This window comes from Mustela nigripes, chromosome 3 (assembly GCF_022355385.1).
Source record: "Mustela nigripes isolate SB6536 chromosome 3, MUSNIG.SB6536, whole genome shotgun sequence".
In the NCBI taxonomy this organism is placed as follows: Eukaryota; Metazoa; Chordata; class Mammalia; order Carnivora; family Mustelidae; genus Mustela; species Mustela nigripes.
This window is the reverse complement of record NC_081559.1, coordinates 1,183,824-1,206,189: the sequence shown is the minus strand read 5'-3', so window position 1 is coordinate 1,206,189 and position 22,366 is coordinate 1,183,824.

Below are 22,366 nucleotides of genomic sequence, written 5' to 3'. Positions count from 1 at the left end.
TCGGTCGTGTCTTCGCGTCCGCCCCCGCACGGCCGTCGTCCCGTCCGCGTCTCCCCGGGGTCGGGCAAACCCGGACGGTCCGTCCCGGGCGAGGCCCTTGCTGGAGGCCGTCGCACGCCCGCGCCGTGGGGGCCGCGGCCGTCGTGGTCCTGCGGTTCTTCCAGCCGCGACGTCCTTCGTCGAGTCTGTCCTGTTTCCCGACGGCGGACCCGGGGCTCTGCGCGTTCGGGCGTGTCGGCCGCGGCCGGGACCCCGCTCGGACCCCGCGGGCCCCGGAGCGCTCGGCGGTGGGCACGACCCGCTCGGGCCATCGTCGCCCTCGTTCGTGTACGTGTCCGGCTGGAGCCACGGCCGCGTCATGAGGGACACTCTGTCCGCTGCCCCGCCACAGCCCGTGTCCAGGCCGGTGCGTCCCGCGACGGCCACACTGTGTCTCTCGTGGCAGGAGCGGAGCCGTCTCTGCCCCGCGCGCTGAAGGGCGGCTCCTGTCCTCGTGCCCGGCGGGCTCCTGCCCTGGCGGCCTCCCCCATCTTCTCCCGGTCCCTTACCCTAAATCCCAGCCCTACACCGGAACAACCCAGGGGTTCTCAGCCAAGAGGGTTTTGACTCCCGAGGACGCTTGGCAAGGTCTGGAGACATGCTCGGTCGTCGTAACCCGGGAGCTGTTGGCAATGTAGTAGGTAGAGACCAGGGATGCTCTTAAACATCCTTAAACGCCCAGGACAGAGCCTTCCCTGGCCCCAAATGTCAGTAAAGACAGGTTCAGAAGCCCTGAGGTAACCTCGGGGTCACAAGCACTGTGTTCACGGCTGTGTTGCTCGGCGCTGTTATTGCCGGCGACACTTGTGCAAGAATCTCGTGTGACTGAGTGGTGAGCGCTGAGCAAGTCAGTGAGTCCTGAAAAATAACACACCATGCCTGTGGCACCCTCCGTCCGTCTGTCTGCTCATTGATTCCTAGGTATTTGTTGATCCTATCCCGTGTCAGGCACGGCAGGTGTGATCGGTACACACTGGAGACACAGGTCACTCGAAGTTCTTCTGTACAGCACTAAATACAGGTGAGTACAAAGGCAATTTTATGACATTGTATGTACCCCGATAGTGGAAGTACTGGGTTTTATGAAGGCCAGAACCAAATTTAAGGGTCAAGAAAAGCTATTTTCTAGCCAAGATTTGCAGAATGAATAGGAGTAACGAGGAAGGACAGGTAGAGAAAACAAAAACAAAAACAAAAACCCACAAAAATGGGCAGAGGCTAAAAACCATATTCTGTACTTCCAGAATTACATGCAGTAAGGAATGCTCAAGTACAGAGTGCACCAGGTCCCCAAAGTGATGAGCCCAGAATGATAAACATGAGTCACGACTTCTGATAACACGATAGGATATTTAAGCTGAGTCATAACAGAATGTAAGAAGCTACTGTTATTTTTGTTACTATTCCTGGAAAAGTTGAAGGGGAGGACAAGAACATTAAAAATAAAAATAAAAAAATCCTCCATAGTGTTTATTTTAAAACAAAAATTTCAAGTAATCTTAAATGCTCATAAGTGTCATTTTACTTTTTGTCCTATTTCTGCCCTACTTCTGCATTTTACATGGTTTTATATGTCAGTCTTTAAAGAAAATTAGAACTGTCTATATGAGCTTTATTGGGCAAATGGTGCTTGACTGGCAACTTTCCACAATGACAACCTCCATGAAAATATCCACAATGGGAAAGTGGAAGATATGATAATTTAATCTAATTTGGTTTTACCTTATCAAGAAGGAGGAAAAGGTTTTAAAAAATAGAAGTGAGTACTCCAAGATTCAGGTAGTAGAGTGAGACAATTTTAAGGCAGAAGTTACTTATAATGGCTCTCTTGAGTCTTTCCAGGTCACTCTGTGAAATTAAAAAATGATGGAACTTCCCTAAAAGTCAAAGTCGACAACTAGAAGTTACAGATGGAAAGCGTCCTGCCATGTTTTGAGAGCTTTATTTTCATTTTAATTCTGGCCTTGTTAAAGTTGACATAAAATGTCCTTAACAGTTTTTAAAAAAAATCTCTTTTGAAGGTTTTATTTATTTATTTGTCAGAGAGAGAGTGTGAGAGAGAGAACACAAGCCAGGGGGAAAGGCAGGCAGAGGGAGAAGCAGGCTCCTTGCCAAGCAAGGAGCCCGATGCAAGACTTAATTCCAGGACCCTGGGATCATGACATGAGCCAAGGCAGGTGCTTAATCAAGTGGGCCACCCAGTGTTTCCTCCTTAGCAGTTTTAATAATCTGTTGGTTTCCCATCTCTCTAACCCCTATTTTCAGAGAAATGAAAATATAATTAAGACTTACTGTTTGCATACCACTTCACAGTTTATCAAAAGCTTTATTAATTTTTTAAAAAAGATATTTATTTATGTATTTATTTTATTTTGAGAGAGAGAGAGAGAGAGGTGAGCAGGGGGAGGAGCAGAGGGAGAGAGGGAGGGAGAGAGAGAATCTCAAGCAGCCTTCGCTTGTGTGCAGAGCCCCATGTGCAGTTCAGTCTCATGACTCTGAGACCATGACCCAGGCCCGAATCGAGAGCTGGATGCTGAACTGACTGACTGAGCCACCCAGGCGCTCTTGGATGCTTCAACACGCAGAATCTGAACAATTGTGTTAATGCCTGATTTTTAGGCTTCACTTAATCACTCTATTTTTATTTTGGTTAAAGAACTTCACACGGTGAACAGAAGAAAAAATGGACTTAATTCAATTCAAATAACCAGCAACTAGTCAGACATTTTTACCCTTACCAAAATATTCAGTTTAAAAAAATTACACCTTATTGGATTTTTAATTATATATACAAAGACATAGTAATATTTAGTCACGAAGTCAGCTTTTTCTTTTTGTATAATCTTTTGACTTTCATGATCGACATCATTGTAAAAGTAAGAGCTCAGAACAAATGCATTATCTTATGTTTTCATGAATAAGGTAACCTATGATTCATTTATATTTAGGATAATATAATATATATCAGTAGGTAAGATCATACATTATCTTTTAAAAGCAAAATACATTATTTTTGTTTCAGGTTAAAAATACTATGTGGAAATAATTAAATATTTAAATATATTAAATTATATTAAAATTTATTAAAAACAAAAATATTTAGTGAACATTAAATTCATTATGTGGTGGGGCTTTCTTATTGAAGCAGGAATAATTTTGTGATTATTTATTTGGAAACTATAATAGAGATACACATTGTTCTCAAAAATATGGCATAGGTAAAAGCAAACCCACAAGGTCTTCATTAAATAGGCAGAACCAGCAGCAGAGGAAAAGTGCAAAGACATTCATTGTATTTGTGAATTATCCATAAACCACAGAAGTTGCTGACACGTGTCTTCCCAAGGATGTGTATGTAATGTGTTTGGAAGATGAAAGAATTTGCAGCAAGGGAGTTAGCTTTAGCCTGTGCTTAAATTTCACACCAGCCTTAATCCCATGTATACACAACTGCAGTATCCTTTCCAAAATACATGTTCTTTTCCTTCCAAATTTTTGCATATAAAATATTTCACCTTCAGAGTATATAATTTCCTCTTTTAAGTATTGTTCTTCAAATAAACTTCATATAGTAGGACCATTTCTGATGTACAGAAAAGTTGTGGCATCGCTACAGAGACTTCCTATATGCCCTTATACTCTTTATCCACATGTTACCTTTGTATGTTAGTATGCTACACTACATGTTAGTATGCTACATTGCATATTAGTATGCTACATTGTATATTAGCATGCTACATTGTATGTTAGTATGCTACCTTTGCTACAATTAATAATATCAATACATTATTAACTAAAGTCTATACTTTATTCGGATTTCCTTAGTTTTTAACATAATGTCCTTTTTCAGTTCCAGAATCCCATTCAGGATACCACATTACATTTAGTTGTCATGTCCCCTGAAGTATCACTTGCCTGTGAAAATTTCTCATACTTTTTTTGTTCTTGAAGGCTTAGACAATTTTGAAGAATACTAATAGGTATTTTAAAAAATGCTCCTAAATTGGTATTTATCTGATGTTTTTCTTATAGTTAGATTGAGGTTATAGGTGGAAGCAATGAAGGAAGGAAAAAAGGAGGGAAGGAAGGAAAGCCACAGAGGTAAAATGCCATTTTTTAACATTATCATAGCAAAGGCACTTACTATCAATGCGACTTACCATGGTCACCTCATGAGATAGTGTTTGCCAAGTTTCTCAACTGCAAAGCTATCATTTGTTTCCCTTTCTGCATACTGTACACTTTGGAAAGAAGTCACTGTACGTGACCCACACTTAAGAAGTGACAGTTATACTTGATTTCTTTGAGGGCAGAGTATATACATAAATTATTTGGAATTCTTCTGCAATGGTGATTTCTATTCTTTCTCATTTTAAAAATATATTAAATCATGAATTTATATCAGTAGGGATTCATGAATATTTATTTTAAGATAAGGGCTTATCATTAATACCATTTCATTTATTTTCTTGTTCAAATAGTTTCAGCTTTGGCCACTGGTAGTTCTTTCAACTGGCTTCTGACTCCCTTGGGCACAATCCCATCATTGTGGTTTTTTTTTTTTTTTCTTTTCTTTTTTAAGCCCTTATTTTCTGACACTAAAAGTTGCTACATGCTCATCTCTACATTTCCTGGCTCCTTCCTAGAATAAGCCATTTTCCAAAGATTCGGGTTTCCTTGACTAAAGGGTGGTATTAAAAACCAAGATTTAGGTACTAGGTGTGCTCATTGCTACTGGGGTGTCATTGCTTTTAGATCTTCTCATATGACAGAGCAAAGAAATACATGTGTGAATTATATTTATTTCTGTATATACACATATCTATAAGTATTTCTATATGTAACTATCTTTACATTAAGTTAAACATGAGTTTGTGTTAATGTCTCCAACTCTAATCCATTACCACATGGATAATTTTACCGTTTCAATGGTTTATCTGTAATCCCCTGTTCTAAAAGTTGTAAATCTGGCTTACACCATTAACCATTCACTTATATAATTTCTCAAACCTAGGATACATGTGTAATAGTGTCAGATTTGTTAAACCATATTCCCATGAGGACTGACCTTATCAACTAGACTATTATTCTTATGTGCTATTTCTTCTGCCTTCAGTCTCGCAGATTCCACTCATTACCAAAGTTACTTACAACTTTTTATCTTTACTCTCTTCAGTGAGGTTTTTTCTTAGAGTTTTAATATGGCTGGATTGTTCAGTTATGTTCTATACTCCATTCTAGGATACCTTAATCACCTGATCTTTTTTAATTTGCATAAAGAATCACTCTGAGCTATAAAGTTATGCAGATTTTGAAAAATGGGCAGTATCATGTGTACACTGTGAGACAGTGTCATATGTAATAGTTTTTCTCCCCTAAAAGTCTTCTGTGCCTCGTCTATTCATTTCCCTCTTGCCATCTGATCTCCTGGCAACCACTGGTCTCTCTACTATCTCTGGGTTTTGTCTTTTCTAGAACATCACTTAGCTGGCCATCAACTAGCCCATAACATGGCTCCTTTGCTTAGCTGTCTTCACTTACTATTTATCTCTTTCTGTGACTCAATAGCTCATTTCTTTTTATGGCTGAATGACACCCATTGTAAGACTGCGCCACGGTTTATCTACTCAGATCTTGAAGGGCATCTTGCTCACTCCCCGTTTTTGGCAATTAGGAATAAAGTTGCTGTAAACATCCACATGGAGATTGCTGTGGAGACATAAAGCTTCAGATCGGTTTGGTAAATACCTAGAAGCACAACTGCTGAATAGTATGATAAAATTGTGTATGGTTTTGTGAGAAACACCCAAACTGCCTCTGAAAGGAGCTGTACCATTTTGCATTCCATCCAGCAATGAATGAGTTTCTGTTGCTTTGCATCTTGACACAGACACATGCGTTTTGCCAGTAGCTACCACCAATCTATGTTTTTTTCCTTCTCTTAACAATGACTTTTACTATAGAATTTTAAAATTTGAATAAAAGTTCAATTCATCGGGCACTTGGGTGGCTCAGTGGGTGAAGCCTCTGCCTTCAGCTCAGGTCATGATCTCAGGGTCCTGGGATCAAGCCCCACATCGGGCTCTCTGCTCAGCGGGGAGCCTGCTTCCTCCTCTCTCTTTGCCTGTCTCTCTGCCTACTTGTGATCTCTCTCTGTCAAATAAATCAATAAAATCTTTAAAAAAGTTCAATTTATCAATTTTTTTTTCTTTTTGGATCATGTCTTTGAGTTGTTTTTGTTTTTGTTTTTTTCAGTTGGCCTCCAGGTTTTTTTTTTTTTTTTTTTTTTTTTTTTTTTTTTTTTTTTTTTTTTTTTGGTAAGTGTTTATTCATATAGTTTGGTTTATCTTGAATGTTCTTTGACCACTGTTTACTTGGTCAGATTCTAATTACTCTTTAAGACAGAGCTTATTGCAATATTTTGGAAAAATCTTCCCTCACAGACCAATATAAAACATCTCACTTTTAGGTCCATTCACACTACTCTGGCATTTTCCTGGAAAATTTCTTCTACACTTCCAAATGTGGATTTTCACATTCAATTACACACAAAAAATGCAGATGAAAAGATTCACATTTCCTTTTAGAGATTTTCATCTCACACTTTGAAGATGGAGCCCTCATGTTATTATTATTATTTTTTTAAGATTTTATTTGAGCCAAAGGCAGAGGCTCTAACCCACTGGGCCATGCAGGCACCTCAAGCCCTCACATTATTATCAGCTTATTTATTTTAACTAAAAGTGAGGGCTTCTTAGAATTACAAAATGAAAATCTTTCCTCTTTTTGTTATAAGTTGGTTACAATTTTGATCACTGAAAATAATAGATGCTTTTGGGAGTATTATCCAAGGCGAACTTTGTGTACTAAAACATTAAGATAAAATTTTCAATCAGGGGACAGAGTGAACTTTTGTCAGGGATTCTATATGTGAAGCTTAATGATTAAAAGCAAAATATTGTTTTGACTTGACAGAGTTATATCACCAAAAGCAGAAGGAAGTAATTATTTTCATAGCTTTCAGATTGATCTACAGTTAATAGATTTTAATAATAAAAACATCTTTATGCTTCCAGTGATCAGCCGAATGGGTCTTATTCTTCTGATTTCAACTTTGTGATCATTGTTTTCTCCCTTACTTCTAAATGAGAAGACTATGGCCAATGCAACAACCAGAAGATGGGGTATATCTTTTTTTTTTTTTTAAATAAATAAATTTATTCAAGGCATGTTCTTTGATCATAAATATATTTGAGGTCAACAACAGAAAAAAATCTGGGAGTTATATACTTGGAAATTTATCTATTTATTTATTATGTTCAGTTAGCCAACACATACTCCGTCATTAGTTGTCGTCGTAGTGTTCAACAGTTCATTAGCTGCGTGTAGCACCCAGTGCTCATCACCGCATGTGCCCTCCCTAACACCCATCACCCAGTTACCTCTTCCCCCAACCCCCTCCCTTCTGTAACCCTCAGTTTCCTGGAGTCCAGAGTCTCTCATGGTTCGTTTCCCTCTCTGATTTCTTCCCATTCAGTCCCCTCCCTTCCCTGTGGTCCTCCACGCTCTCCCTTCTGTTCCACTTACGAGTGAAACTGTATGTAGTTGACTCTCTCTGGTTGACTTATTTCACTCAGCGTGATCCCCTCCAGTCCCGTCCCTGTCCGTGCAAACGGTGGGTGTTCATCCTGTCTGAAGACCGAGGCATATCCCACTGTGGATATGAACAAACTGTGGACGGAGTGAGATGTCCTCCAACAGATGACTGGATAAAGAAGATGGGGTATACCTTGAAGCCTGGGCAACCACAGCTCAACATATCCATAAAATTCAACTCTGCAGATTCAGTGATGAATTAGTGATACATTCCATCAACGTCTACCTCACACTCATGTTTGTGTCCAGTTGCCTTTAGCATCTGCTTGCACGTCAGATCTGGTTAGCTGTCTGTCGTCAACGTCAGCTACACAAGAGGGAGGTCAATTCTCCTCACATTTTCCCTGACTTTTTCCTACTTAACATTTGACGAACTGGGTAAAAAGCTACCATTTTGCTGACAGGTAAGTGAGGACACAGTGATTTCAATGCCCCTCCCCTTTGATGGTTAATGCCCTCCTGCTTCTTCCTTTCATTCCTCCACCCTCTACCTCTGTCAACCTGAGCACTGTCCTAGAGGTCATTTCTTCCAGAACAATTTCTGAAATGGTTATTTCATGAGAGATTTCTACAATACTCCTTGTCTCGTCCACTGAGCCTCTGCCCTAGCGATCTACCTTTGTTTTCACTGCCGCAAGTGTTCTAGCACAGGTTATTTTGAACATATCACACCCACTCCGAGGCTCTGGAAGTTTATTTCTGTCTTTCTATTTCACTATGGATCAAGTCCCAGTTACTTATTCAATACATCAAGCCCTTCCACTAAATAAGCACGCTTCTCTTTTTCCTTCTTTTTAAAAATCCAAACAATTTCCTGAACATCTTCCCAGGAAGCCTAATGTTATATTTTCTTTATTCCTGTCTTTGATTTTTTTCCTTCTCTCAAAGTAATGTCTTAGCCTAGAAGTATTTCCTTTAAAGATCACCAAACTTTCTGACTTTCTCTCTCCTTCTCTTTTCCCCTTAAATAGTGTATAACATGATTTCACTTACTCCAGAAAATCTTTCTGGATTGATCATAAAGGAGTTAATAATCTTACTTAATTTATTGTGGGTAAGAGCATTTTATAGGGCTATTTCTCCCATCTTTGCCCATTTATTCATATATCCCATCTATTCTTGAAATGTGTCAAACTTTATTTTGATATAATGTACTTTTGTCGTTCTTTTTCATACAATGGCCACATATTTTTATTCTCCTTATCCTGTAAATAAATATGTATCAGTAAGACTATTCAGTTTTAAACAACAGAAAACACCTCTAAATTAAGTCCCTAATGAAGTTTTTGGTGGCTATGGAGTAATTCTTAGAAACATCAACACATCTGAAAAATCAGCATTGGGATACTGGCAGATACCCAGGGGTAGGACAAGAGAAGATACAGCTACCTTCAAAACCTAATACAAGTTTGGTCAGCATAATTGCACAGCCACTGGAGGATGGGCTAGTGGGATCTTCCTGACCCCACTGAACTGCTTCTAGACTGGCCAAATCTTCACCTTACCCCTAAGACTCCTAGGAGAAGCACCAACTACCTGAACATATGTTATGTATAACTGAGTTTAACTTCAGTTGCATAGGGCTAAAAACAGACATTCTGTGACCCCTTGGCTTTCTGTTTTGGAATCCAAAACATATTCCTCCCAATTTGGAAGAATGTTCAGATATTGGTGGTTAAAAATCTAGACATGTATAGCATTATAGTAGCTATAGTATATTTATAATATATAGTATAGTAGCTATAGTATATTTTGTCACTATTTTAGATTATAATCCAAGGAATAAGAAACACATTTCTATTATTCTTATGTGCTGTCATCCTGCTTCATAGGCATGATTTTATGTTTTTGAACAATGCTAAGAATGTGATTCTAAATTATGGATGACTCCTTTTATAAGGTTAAGAGAAAAATTTCCTGTGTGATTTGGCTTTTAACAGTGTCACATGCACTAAAATAATGAAGTAAGTCTGCCTTTTTAACACATCATGTGTATATGCTGATCTGAAATTTTGGACTTTAAGTATTTGTCTTACCTTTGGTGTCTGATTGATTAGAAGCTCAAAATGGAATGTGTGAGTTTATATCTTGTATATTAACTTAATTACCCTACGTTAATGTGCAATCTGCTAGACTTTATTGCAGGATATATCACAACTTTTAATGAGTCACATTGTGTATCAAGCCACACTTTAAAAAGAAACCACATAATTAAATCAGGTTTTGTCCATTTAAACACATTGGACTGATTAGGCACTTTGGTTTAATTTTCTGGGAAAAGATAGGAAGTTTTAAATTATATTAGTTATTTACATTATGCTTTTTATTCATTTGATGTATAAATCCCTTTGGGTTATGGAGAGGAAGTTAGCATATCTTTGTTTTTCAGCAAAATAAATAAAAGCTTGCATCAGATGGAAATTGAGTGCATATATTTATGTGTATGTGCATTTTTAAAATATTGGGATTATTGAATCCTCAACTATTTAATTCAAAATTTTATATGTATATTTATATGTTCATTCCATCCTCAAAGGGATCCTACTCAGAAAGAGATCCAGAATCACACTTTAGTGACTTGTTTTTACTACTTAATAAAATAAATATTAACAAAGTATCAGGCCAACCAGTTATTGAGAAATACTTTGTATTCATACATAAACAAAATACTATCTCTATAATATTACTATATTCATTAATCTTTACATTTATTTGGTGAAAGATGAAATAAAAATTTGAACCACCATCTTACACATGTACAAACTAGATATATATACATCCAGCAGAAATGTCTTGATAGAGAATAAACTGAATAAATTCTCAAATCAGATGTCATGAGTTAAATGCTAATAACAAGATGTCAACTTAAGGGTGTGGATTCTGAAGATTTCAAAATGAAAATGGAATAAAAAATGGAGGAAATATTCTTCCATATTCGAACATTATTGGTCTAGTTAAGCTGTCATTCACACTATTGACAAACAATGGAAATTTTGGTATCCACCTTTGTTACAAATACACCAACAAGCACTTGCATTGGAACTACACTTAGAAAACTTAAATGTTAAATATCTCAGCAGCATACCACTGCTTGTGTCTCCAAGAGCTGAGTCAGTGGGCCTGGACTCTGTGATGGAGAGCGAACTGCCCTTTCCACCTGTATGTGGTCCACTCGGTTTTGCTGTTGTGAGGTGACCTCCCAGCTACAGACTTCTGGCTGACTTTTTCCTTCTGATCACAAAAGGAGATATCAACCAAAATTCTTCATTTTTCCTAGAAAGAATAACACAGAATGTATGCCTCATTGATACAAATAACTTTTTATTCCAAAATCACTGCTTTAAAATTAAACTCATGGTTTCCTTTTTAGGTCTTTGTGTATATCATATGTAACTGTTCTTTATACCTAATTTACATAACTACCTGAGCAGACAGATATTGATATAAAGATGATTCACATATTCTAAAAGCTGTCTCTTCCCCAGTCTTGTTGGTTATTACTGACTGCTAAGTTTTTACATATATGATTATTGACTGTCTGATTTACTGAATTATTGTGACTGTGTTTGCTATGGAGATACGAATTGCAATGAAATATTATTGTGTTTGCTTCCCCTCCAGATCATCCTCTTCAGCTAGCCTTGGATTATGAGAGTTGGGAAATCATTAAAAAGAAAAAAATTCCCAGACTACAAACACCCACACCCACCCAGCCACACGCACACAGACTGAATGGTATTTGTAACTGTAATAATTACTGAAAAATTCACAATAGTCTGTAGAAATGACTTGTGATTTGCTCATCATGGTATTATCTTTAACTTTTAACAAGTGAAACACAAGCTGCGGTATGCGGAAATCCACGGCAAATACCTTTCAGTGGAGAATCATCTGAAGCAGGCCTGGTCCCAGACAGCAGTGGCAGGCTGGGCGGTGGTGGGGGGAGGAGAGGTCTGGCTGTGTCTGTAGAGCTCAGATGCTCTTGGTCCCAGGGCTGGTAGCAGTGGGCATCCGTTTAGAAAACACTCAAATCCTACTCATGCGTGACTCGGCTCCTGCTACGGCCTGTACCCCGGGCTTGCTGCCAGTTGTCTCAGTTTCCTAAGTCTTCCTCACTCTGCTGTTCAAGTAACTGGAGTCAGAGTTTATTGACTGTTTCAGATATTTCAGATTAACTAATAATGACTTTTTCACTTTTAAATAACTGCTATCTTGTGCAAAACAGGAGATTTCCCTCCTATAGGCCACTGTTATTCAGTCTTTCAAGATTTTATTCATTCTTATTTTTGTCATATAAGAAATCATTTTTAAAAAACTCAACCAATAGAGTCTTTCATTGGATGTGGAGATGAGTTTGGATTCTATACCTGTGAGAGATAGAAAGTTTAGTGGGTCTGAGGACAATGAAATGCCTTCAGAATATTTCATTCTCTAAGAGGTTAGTTTTTTTTTTTCAAGAAGTACCAAAATATGTATTATGTATTCTAAAAGAAAGAGGGGTCAGAATTTACATGTTGACCACTATTAGGATTAGTTATGCAATAAAGAACATTTTCAACCATTAGGACAGCTTGCAATTTTTATTTTTAATCTATCTAGACCATTTTACTTCCTTTTAAAAGGTGGATGGTTACACTTGAATCTAATATTATGCTGTATGATAACTAACTGGAATTTAAATAAAAACTTAAAAAAATAAAAGATGGATGGCACTGGAAACTCAGCATTTGTTATAAACAAATATTTCCTGGGGTAAGAGACTTGAATATCATTTAGACAAAGTTTAATGAGCATTTATACAACTTCGACAACTACATTAGTGTTAGTAGTCTTTATGTTCAAGTAATTGATATTTTCAACTAGTAAGTTGGGCATTTTATTCCAATTACTCATCTGGTTTCAACACCTGCAAGTCTTCTATAAGACAGTTATTCATAACGGGAGCCTGATGAACCAGAATATCAGAATTTGCCAATATTAGTTGTACATGTTAATTCTACCTTCACCTAATAAATAAGGGAGAACACTTAACTCTTTACAGAGGGAAGCTAATGGCCAGATGAGGTGTTGAATTTCCATGTTTAGATCAGGAATTTTCAAGTTGGGGAAAAAAAGGGTTGCAAAGATCTAGTCCCAGTCTTTAATATTAAACATAGCTCCTGCAGATAGTGAAAGTACTGTACTGGCCAAAAATTCATGACTCAAAGTGGGGATTTCCACCTGAATGGAATTAAAGTAAACAACTATTTGATCCGTGTTATCCCCGGGTAGGAGGAGCAAGGAAGTGCCTGGAGGAGAAAGCCTGAGCCGGTGATAAAATGGGAGGACGATCCCAGAGGAGAAGAACTCATAGTTGTGCTTTAGTTGTCCTGGGAGTGGTAGTGAGTGCGGTCTGCAGGTAAGTTCGGACCGGAGATTTTATTTAACCTAAGCCTTGAAGGGATTAGAAAATAATTGACCCTCGAATACATTATAGTGCATCTTATGGGTTTGTCTCATTCTACGTGCTATGTGCGTGGTCACTTAATGCCGATACTAACCCTATGGGGTTGGTCCTACTGGAGGTACTAGCAGAGGAGTGTGACTTCTCATAGGCAACTGACCTAAGAACTATCCTCCCCTGTAGGGAAGGTCGAGTCCTCTCCTACCGAGCATACATGTTCTGGAGGGATGCGCATGGAGTCGTGGGGAAGAAGAGACATCTGCCCAGCCATCCGGATCAGAAGAATCAACACTGGCAATCAATAGGGTGGCAGATTTTGCAGCTAGATCACTCTTACTTCCCAGGTTGATCCTATCAGAATCACCAGTATACAAGTGAAGAAATTAAAGTGACAAAAGATTAAGAAACTCACCCAGGGACAGAAGGCTTGCAACAGCGAGCCGTGCTGACTGGGTCCAGCACTGTGCTTTTCATTCCACATTTTATGCTCATATCACCTGCTCTGCTAAGGTGGGTTTTACAGGTCATGTTTCTTAGTCACAAGATGCTGCCTCCCTTCCATGCTCTCAGGGAGCACATTATTTTGTGCAAATATTAAAATATTTTGTGCAAATGATCAAGCTGAGCCAGTGAACTTGAGTTAAGAAATACAGTAAGAAGAGGCCAGTGAGTAGTGGAGATTAAGGCTCAACTGTCCTGATCTGGAGAAGAACCTGAGGGGCCATGATGGCTGGAAAATAAACATGAGCTCAGGAATCTGAGGGACAGAGAAAGTTCAGAGAAGACAGTAGACCCATGAGAGGGCTAGTGACATCAGGAGAGAGAGAGGGATGGTTTCTCCTATTCCAGGTAGCATGTATTCTTCTTATACAGGAGAGGAGTTGAGTATGTGCCTGTTTCTGTTTGGTTTCATCATTGATTAGATCATTTGGGACTTACTGAGAATTTTCAAGCAAAAGGGTGAAATGACCAGGTAGATGAAATAGCGTGGTGAGTAAGACAGCAGAAGATATAACAGATTGAAACAAGAGAAACACAGAGCCAGATAGTCATTATAGAAGCCTGTGGCTATGGTTGAGGTACAAGCGGAGGTCATTAAGAATGGATTGGAAAATTATAAAGAAAAACGTGAATTCTTTCATATGCTAATGTATTTGTCACTCATTTAGATATTTGTTTCTGTACTTCTTCATCAACACACCTTTACTATTCTAACAGTAATGTTTCTGGGAACACCAAGATGAACAAGTCAGTCCTTTCCCTCAATAAGCTCATCAGCTAGTGAAGATGTTCAGAACAGATTATTCATAAGAGCAACATACCCACACTAAGAAGGCCTGGGGAACTTTTTAAAAGAAATGGCATTGAATTAGAAGTTAAGGGGCAGGATGTAAAAGTCTAAGATGTTGAAATTTGGTGACTGTGAGTATAGTGCCGATAGCAAAATATATCGAGACAACAGGAGACTGATTCATCAAGAGCTACTTTCTAGGAATCTATTGTGGAAATTGGTTTAGATGGTCTGCAACACTAGTAATTTTATTTTGTCTCTGTTGCCCTACAAGATGCCCAAGGGAAATGTATTCCCAGATTTGGAGGCCTGATTAGTAAATACTATCATTATTAGGCTAAAATACAGAAAACCTTTGGAAGACCTATATCAGTTATGCAGAATCAAATGGAGGACTTCTGGCAATCTTAAAGGTGAGCCTAAGTTCAAGCAGGTAAATGACCATATTGACCTCTTACCATTAATCCTATCCCCTAATGAAAAAAGCTAATTTAGTGCACAGAAAAGTAAATGAGCATGAGGACTGGAACAAGAAGCCAGATAATTTTCTCCAACACCAAGAGCCTTTTGTCCCAACCCTTCTCAGGTTAGGGTACCTCCAAAGCAGGACCATAGCCCTGACTGTCTCATCTTACCGTTTAGGTGAGAGCGTCCAATGGGAATAAAAGTGGGAAACAAGAGAGGGATAATGTAATGTTTTTGGCTCCTAGAGGAAAGATTAGACTTAAGAGAAACCAAAGAGATTAATAGAGATGAAATCGTATTTCAGCAGAAAACAACATTGCCCATTTCCCTTTGACAGTTCTTACCTTTCAATAGTGTAACTTCCCAGTATCAAAGAGTGATGTGCTTCTCCAAAGTAATCATTTTTAAATGAGTTTGGAAAATGTTACACACTTTCGCAAGATGTACACCCATAGAAAAACACAAAAGAAGCCCCAAAGTAAAGAAACTTATTAATTTATTTCTCCAAAATTATTTGATATTGAATCTTATTTATATTATCCATTAACATTTTACAGAAAACACTGGGAAATACTGACATAATGAAAGAGACTACAGATGTTTGCCAGGGCTTTTTCCTATCCTAGAGTAACATATATTGTTCCCAAAGATCTCTGAATCTTCTAAAGATTATATTATTTTCTCTAATATATGTTTCATGATTTATAAATGGGGGGGTGAATAAATATCATTTTCTCTGTGATGGACATTTCTTACAGTACCGTCATCACAGTCACTGGGAGTAGGTCATCATGTCGTATCCCCTGAATTATACTGCACAGGTAGCTACTCCTTATAGCCCAGATAAACTAAAAATAATCTCAGTTCTCAGAAATTGAAAGAGGTCCCCACTGTTCTCAGGGCCAAGAGGACCTGTAAAGCTGTGATACTGGTGCTTGACTGCTTCACTCGTCACTGTCACAGGGACAAGGATAATTTGGGTTGTTTGCTGTATTCAAGTGAACATTAATTCTTTTAAACTCAGGAATCACCCCTCATCGCTTCCTCTGCTAATGCCCACTTTTCACAACACAGGCACACGCACGCACTACTGTGTCTGTGCAAGTGTGTTTAGCACCAATCTAACTCCAAAAAGAAAATTAAAGTTAATTTTACCCTGAGGTATAGGGGATGGTCATTATCTTGAATCATAAATGTAGAATCTGGTTTTTGGACATAGTTGGCAGTGGAAAGGCACGTGTTTGGAGGTAATCCAAGCATGATGATGAGAACGCAATGAAGATGTATTTCCCCGTAGCTGTCACGTCAGCCTAGGTTTCCCAAGTAAAGTAAGTGCCAGGACCAAAAGCACATTCAAACGTACAACGTGAACAACAAAGTAAAACAAGGTGTGGCCAGGGCAGGATTTCAGTTCAGGTGAAGGCCACACAAGGTTCTGGAGCTGGCTGATGACCCACTGCTTCTGTCGCGCCCATGGTGGTTTGCCTACAGCGGACGAAGGGACGTGGCGTTTGTCCCAGGTTGATAGAGGTGGCAAAAAGGGACGGATGATAGATTCCACAAGATGCAGATGTTCAGAAGAATTGAAGTAAAAATATTTTAATTTCAGGGTTATGATTATCAAAGATAAAAATTTTGAAAGTGAAAATGTCATAAATTTAGAGTGTGATGATATTGTTTATTTAACAGTTTGCAGGAATTTTCTAGCTGCATTTTGATTAAGATAGTCACGTCTGATACCTATAGCTTTGTTTTATGAGTACTAATATGATTGGATTTTAATGTTTAGTTATGGCTTCTAAAAACCATATGGGGAGTATCTTTTTAAAGGTCATCCTCTGAATTTTTAAAGCTCTGAAACTTTCAATATTGCTTCAGGGCTTTCTCCACATTCGTCCCCATCCGGAGTCATTTACACACACACACGACACCAATTTGATTAATGGTCTTCTCGTTCTTATTCTGCAGCTTCATGGACAACGGAAGAGGATGACAAGGCTCTTGAGGTCGGCACGGGTCATGCTAATTACACTTTTTTAAAGCCAACAGAACATTTTCAGTTACAGAACTTTCTGGTATTCTCAATGTCTACTATTTTTAACACTTAATTTTTCAAAGTGTCCCAGCTGTGATGATGGTGAAATAATGACCAGAGCCGTTGTCTTCGTTGGCCTGGACTCCGACATCAAATCCGTGGATGAGCCTCTGGGTGGGAATGTGGTCAGAGCATTTACTATCACGCAGGCAAGGTCGTTATCTGAAAAACTAAACATGTGTATTGACAGTGTCTATTTTTCTCATTGCTAGATTTAATTTTGTCAAGAAATCATACTCATTTTTGTTGGTTTTTGACAATAATCCTGATCATACTATAGTCTTGAAGAACTTCACATCTGAATAGAGTTTTCAATAGCTTATTAGCTATTTCCACAGAAACCTTATACATCAGTATAATTATCTGTCATTTTATGGTGAGCTTATTAGAAAATATTCTCCGAAGTAGCATTACCCTCAGAGTAGCACTGTTATTTTAAGATTCATTTTGGTAGTAATAGCAGAATCTGTGTTTAATACTACATCCTCAGGCATAGTGTACTTACATCTTATTGCCTGATACTTTTTTCATTTGATTGGCATAATAATGCAAATGGAAAACAAAGAAGACTAAAAGATAAATAGATGACCTTCAACATTAACTATAAGTCCATAAAGAAAATGAGGAAAGAGAGGCTGTGAAAATAGGGTCAATCTGAATCATTTTAGCTAGAAATTATTCATAGTTCAGTTATATTGCCTCAAAATATATAGGAAGGTAATTATTTTTTTAAATCTGCATTACATAAATTAGTATGAAATAATTAACAGTATTATGAAAGATGCACTGAAAACTTTTGTATTTTGTGCAAATACATACTTTGTGTAAACTTAACGATTTATACATTCTTCCCATTCTTACACAGTCATCAACATGAGCAGGGCTAGTTGGTTTGGCCTCCCATTATTTTCCCCCAAGTACCATCCACTCTGAAAATGTATGTGTGACATATACATGATACTTTTTTCAATATGATGAATATCTATATTCATACAAAGTTTTCCTTTACACAAAGTCTAATACTGTGACATATATCTGTAGGTGTATGATCATTAATCTGACCAATGTCTTTACTGCTGCTAAACAAATTCAAGTGAATAAATCTTTTTCTGTTCATATAATTTTTCCGAATCAAAAAAATTTGGAAAACCCGTCTATTTTCTTGCCTGAAAGGAATTTCCAATATTCTCAGTAGAGAACTACATATACCATTTCTCTATAAGTAATACAATTATTTTTCTAGTTTTCTACTTTTACAATTTTTCATTACTGGAAACCTCCCTCTTTTTTAAAAAATTACTGAACCTTTGCCAAGAATAGGTCAGGCCTGGGTCCTTGGAAGAATTCCTACCAAGAGGTGCCACTGGAAAAGCACACATTTCTTGGACCACCTCTAGCCTAGAACTGACTGGGCCAGAATCCATTACAGGGGGAAAGAAAGAATGGTCTTCTCTGTACTGAATGTCTCATTAAAATTAAAATCTGAAAAACAACAACAACAACAAGTAATTCATGATCTTCACTGTAATTAATAGTCAGTCTTATCTTACTATCTGTTATCATTTGTCTTCTACTTCAATATTTTTGCTACGTCTGAAGGAAAACCATTTTGAACCAAATTATCTAGATGTTATTGTCCATTGTTGCTGTGGATGGGTAGACAGATAATTATCCAAGGTCACTGTATTTGATTTATAAAGTGCAGGAGGAATGCTCAGACTATTTTTCTCATATTGTGTTTTTGAGAATTCAATGCGCTAATATATGTTAAAGTTCTAGACAAGGGGTGAAACATGCAAAGTATTATCTTAATAACATTGAATTCAACAGCAGTACCTTTCTATAACTAAATCAATCAAGGTAATTGCTGCCAAGTATATAATGTAGTAGTGGGAAATGGATATGGTTAATAGCATAGAAATTACATAAAAATACAAAAAAGTGATGGAACAGCCCATTATTAACAAGTAGTAGACTTGTTGCCTCAAATAAGTCATGAAAGTGAGTCTATATCCGAAGGAAGTTGAATACATTTAAGTATTCAGTGTGTGACGGGAGGAGTTTAGAGAATTTTATTTCTGATTCTGGAAATAAGACAAAGAAATGTTGGGGCGCCTGGGGGGCTCAGTTGTTAAGCAACTGCCTTCGGCTCTAGTCATGGTCCCAGGGTTCTGGGGTCAAGTCCCGCATCGGGCTTCCTGCTCAGAGGGGGAGCCTGCTTCTCCCTCTCCCACTCGCCCTGCTTCTGTTCCCTCCCTCTCTGTGTCTCTCTGTCAAATAAAGAAATAAAAGCTTAAAAAAAATAAAATAAACATAAGTATGTGATCCTACCTAAAGTTAAATCTTGTTATACAATCAAAGTAGTGATTATAATTTTAACTAAACCAGCACAGACTCTTTTTTTTTTGTTTGTTTTTCAGCTAAACACTGCTACCTCTTCTAGGCTACTCAGACTGTTGAGCAACTCTATGTCTATGGTAAGTTAATATGAGACAAGTATTCTGTTTTCCAAATGGTGTGATTTTTTAAAAAATTCATACAGAAAGAAAGAGGAATTATTTTTGCCTTTATAGAAATATATACTCATAGCCATCATGAAATTTCATAATACTCTTCAGGTAATACCATAGAGGCTGCTCCTTCACAAAGAGTAATGACCTTGGTAACATCCGGACAGGAAACGGGTCAGTAGCTGCCAGTCATCAACTTTGAGTCATCCTCGTCCTTAGCTGTGCTTAACCCCACGGCTCCACGATGACGGTGTGAAATGAAGTACAAGTCATAGCTCTTTTCCTCATTATGCAGCTTAGATGTTAAGCATATCTAGATTTAGAAAAACCAATCAAGACAAAAGCAAAAGACAGATAAAGAAAACCTGAACACATCTAAAAGACCTGCCAGCTCCCAAATACCCTGGCTGTCTCTGTGAGCCAGTAATAGAACCAGACACGCAAAGAGTAAGTGAGGCTGAGGGTCTGGGTCTGGAAGCCGGCAGAAGTATATTCATGGTCTGGCCCCTTTGGGATAATAGATATCAAAATGTTTTTAACACAACATGAGGATTGGTAGGGATCGGAAGCAGGCACACTGCTTCACAGCTTAGGTGTAAGGCAGCTGGCAGAACTCCACTCATAAAATAAGTCAAAACATGTGAGTCATCGGTTTTTGTCTGAGATTTTATTTCTAAGTAATCTCTATACCCAGCACGGGCTTGAACCCACAACCCCTCACATGCTCTAGTGACTGAGCCAGCCAGGAGCCCCAACATGCTAGTCGTTTATCTTCTGCCTGGGATTTTGCTGGCTGGTGTGATAGGCTAGAAAAGGACCAGCAGCCCTTAGTCTGTACCTTGAGCCAAGCACCGCCCTGAAGACCGAATCCACAATGTGTCTAATATTCCCCTGGAGCAGGAACTCATACAGCATCATCATCGTATCTGGTTGTGAATGACAGTGACCCAGGGATAATTAGAGAGAACTAGGAAAAAATATCCACTATGCAAAAAAGCAATGTAGAGTGAGTGTGGGAAAGAAAACAACATACAATCTCTTTCCACTGAAAAATCAAATCACATTTTTATATGTTAATTGAAATACACAGGAAACTACAGACGAAATTATAAAGACTGAAGAGCCAGCATGAGTAATGAACGCTGGACTTGTGGTGTTCGGGAGAAGGATAAAGATAATGATTACTTTAAGGCTCTGACAGAAAAATTTGTAGTTAAGAATGTACGTCAAAAACATAAAAGCAACTGTAGAAAGAATGGCTTCCAAATGTCACAGGGGAAAGGGAAAATACAGAAAACTATTATCAGCTCAATAGTAGACAAGAAAGTAGAAAAAATAATTAAAAGATGAGAATGTTAATCATACAAATCATTAAATAAGGTTAAGATAATTAAGCATAATACACAAGTAATCACTTGAGTGTAACTGTGTTTCATGTACCTATAAAAGTTAGAAATGAGTGGATTTGAAAAAACTAAATAAAGTCCTGTAATATGCTTCTTACAAAGCACACGAGTAAAACAAAATCATACAACTATAAAAAATTAAAGGAAAAGAAAATAGATACCCGTTATCTAATCACCAAAAGAGAACTGGTATGGAGTCTGGAAATAGCTACTCGTGTATACGGGAATTCGATACAGTAATAACAACACTAACAATGTAGTGAAGATGATGTAATGAGTGGTGACGACGGGCGTCGTGAACGTCATGGTGCGCCCAGCACGTGCAGACCTGGTGAACGCTTCATGTGCTGGGCCACGGAGTTCTCAGGACAACCGCGAGGACGCTGCAGACCTCAGCTGGTTCTCAATGAGCACCTTTGTTTTTAGACCTTTACTCTTTAAAGCGCAGCAAGAAAGCTTGACGGCCTGTAGGAAACTGGCCCAGGAACGCGAACAGAAAGTCCACGCCGCAGAGGAACATCACCAAGCGGATAACCCTGTGAAGAGGAATCCATTTCTCCAGCAACCGAAACAACACCTTCTGCTTCGTGCTCATCCGCTTGGCGAGAAATACGAAGTCTGGAAATGCCACAGTTGGCGAGGACGGAAAGAAACACCGGCGCAGGAGAAGAAAGGGTCGCCCGGCTCTGGAAAGGCCCCGCCGCATCTACCCTACCCCCCGCCCCGCACTGCCCTTCCCAGAACACATCCTGAAGAGATGCTTCCCAGGCACGAACAGGGAAACACACGACATTTCTCACAAATCGGCGCTTTTATTTGGAAATTATTAGAATTAACTTGATGTAGATAAACCTCAAAGGCCTAATATCACTATGGGAAAAGAATGAAGTAAATAGACATCAAGTTGAATGTCATTTACAAAAGCATAAACATATGCAAATTTATGCTAAGTACTATTTTAGAGTCTCTATGTAATAAAAGTATAACATTATAAATTGAAATAATGAAACAGAAATTCAAGTTACTGAAAACTTCTGGGGAAAGGAGGAGAGAATCCAAAAGAGTTGTGCAGAGAGTTTCAGCTTGATCTGTAATGCTCCACTTTAAAAAAAAAAATATGAAGCAAAGGTATGAAAACACTAAATTATGCTAAAGCTGACCAGTGGCAACACAGATGTCTGTTACATGCTTCTGCATATCATAGTTCCCATTTGGTGTATTTCACAAACCTTATGAAGTACTTTGGTATAAAAACACAGTACAGGGCACCTGGGTGGCTCAGTGGGTTAAAGCCACTGCCTTCAGCTCAGGTCATGATCCTGAGGTCCAGGGATCAAGCCCCGCATGGGGCTCTCTGCTCAGTGCGGAGCCTGCTTCCCCCTCTCTCTCTGCCTGCCTCTCTGCCTACTTGTGATCTCTGTCTGTCAAATAAATAAATAAAATCTTTAAATAAATATGGTA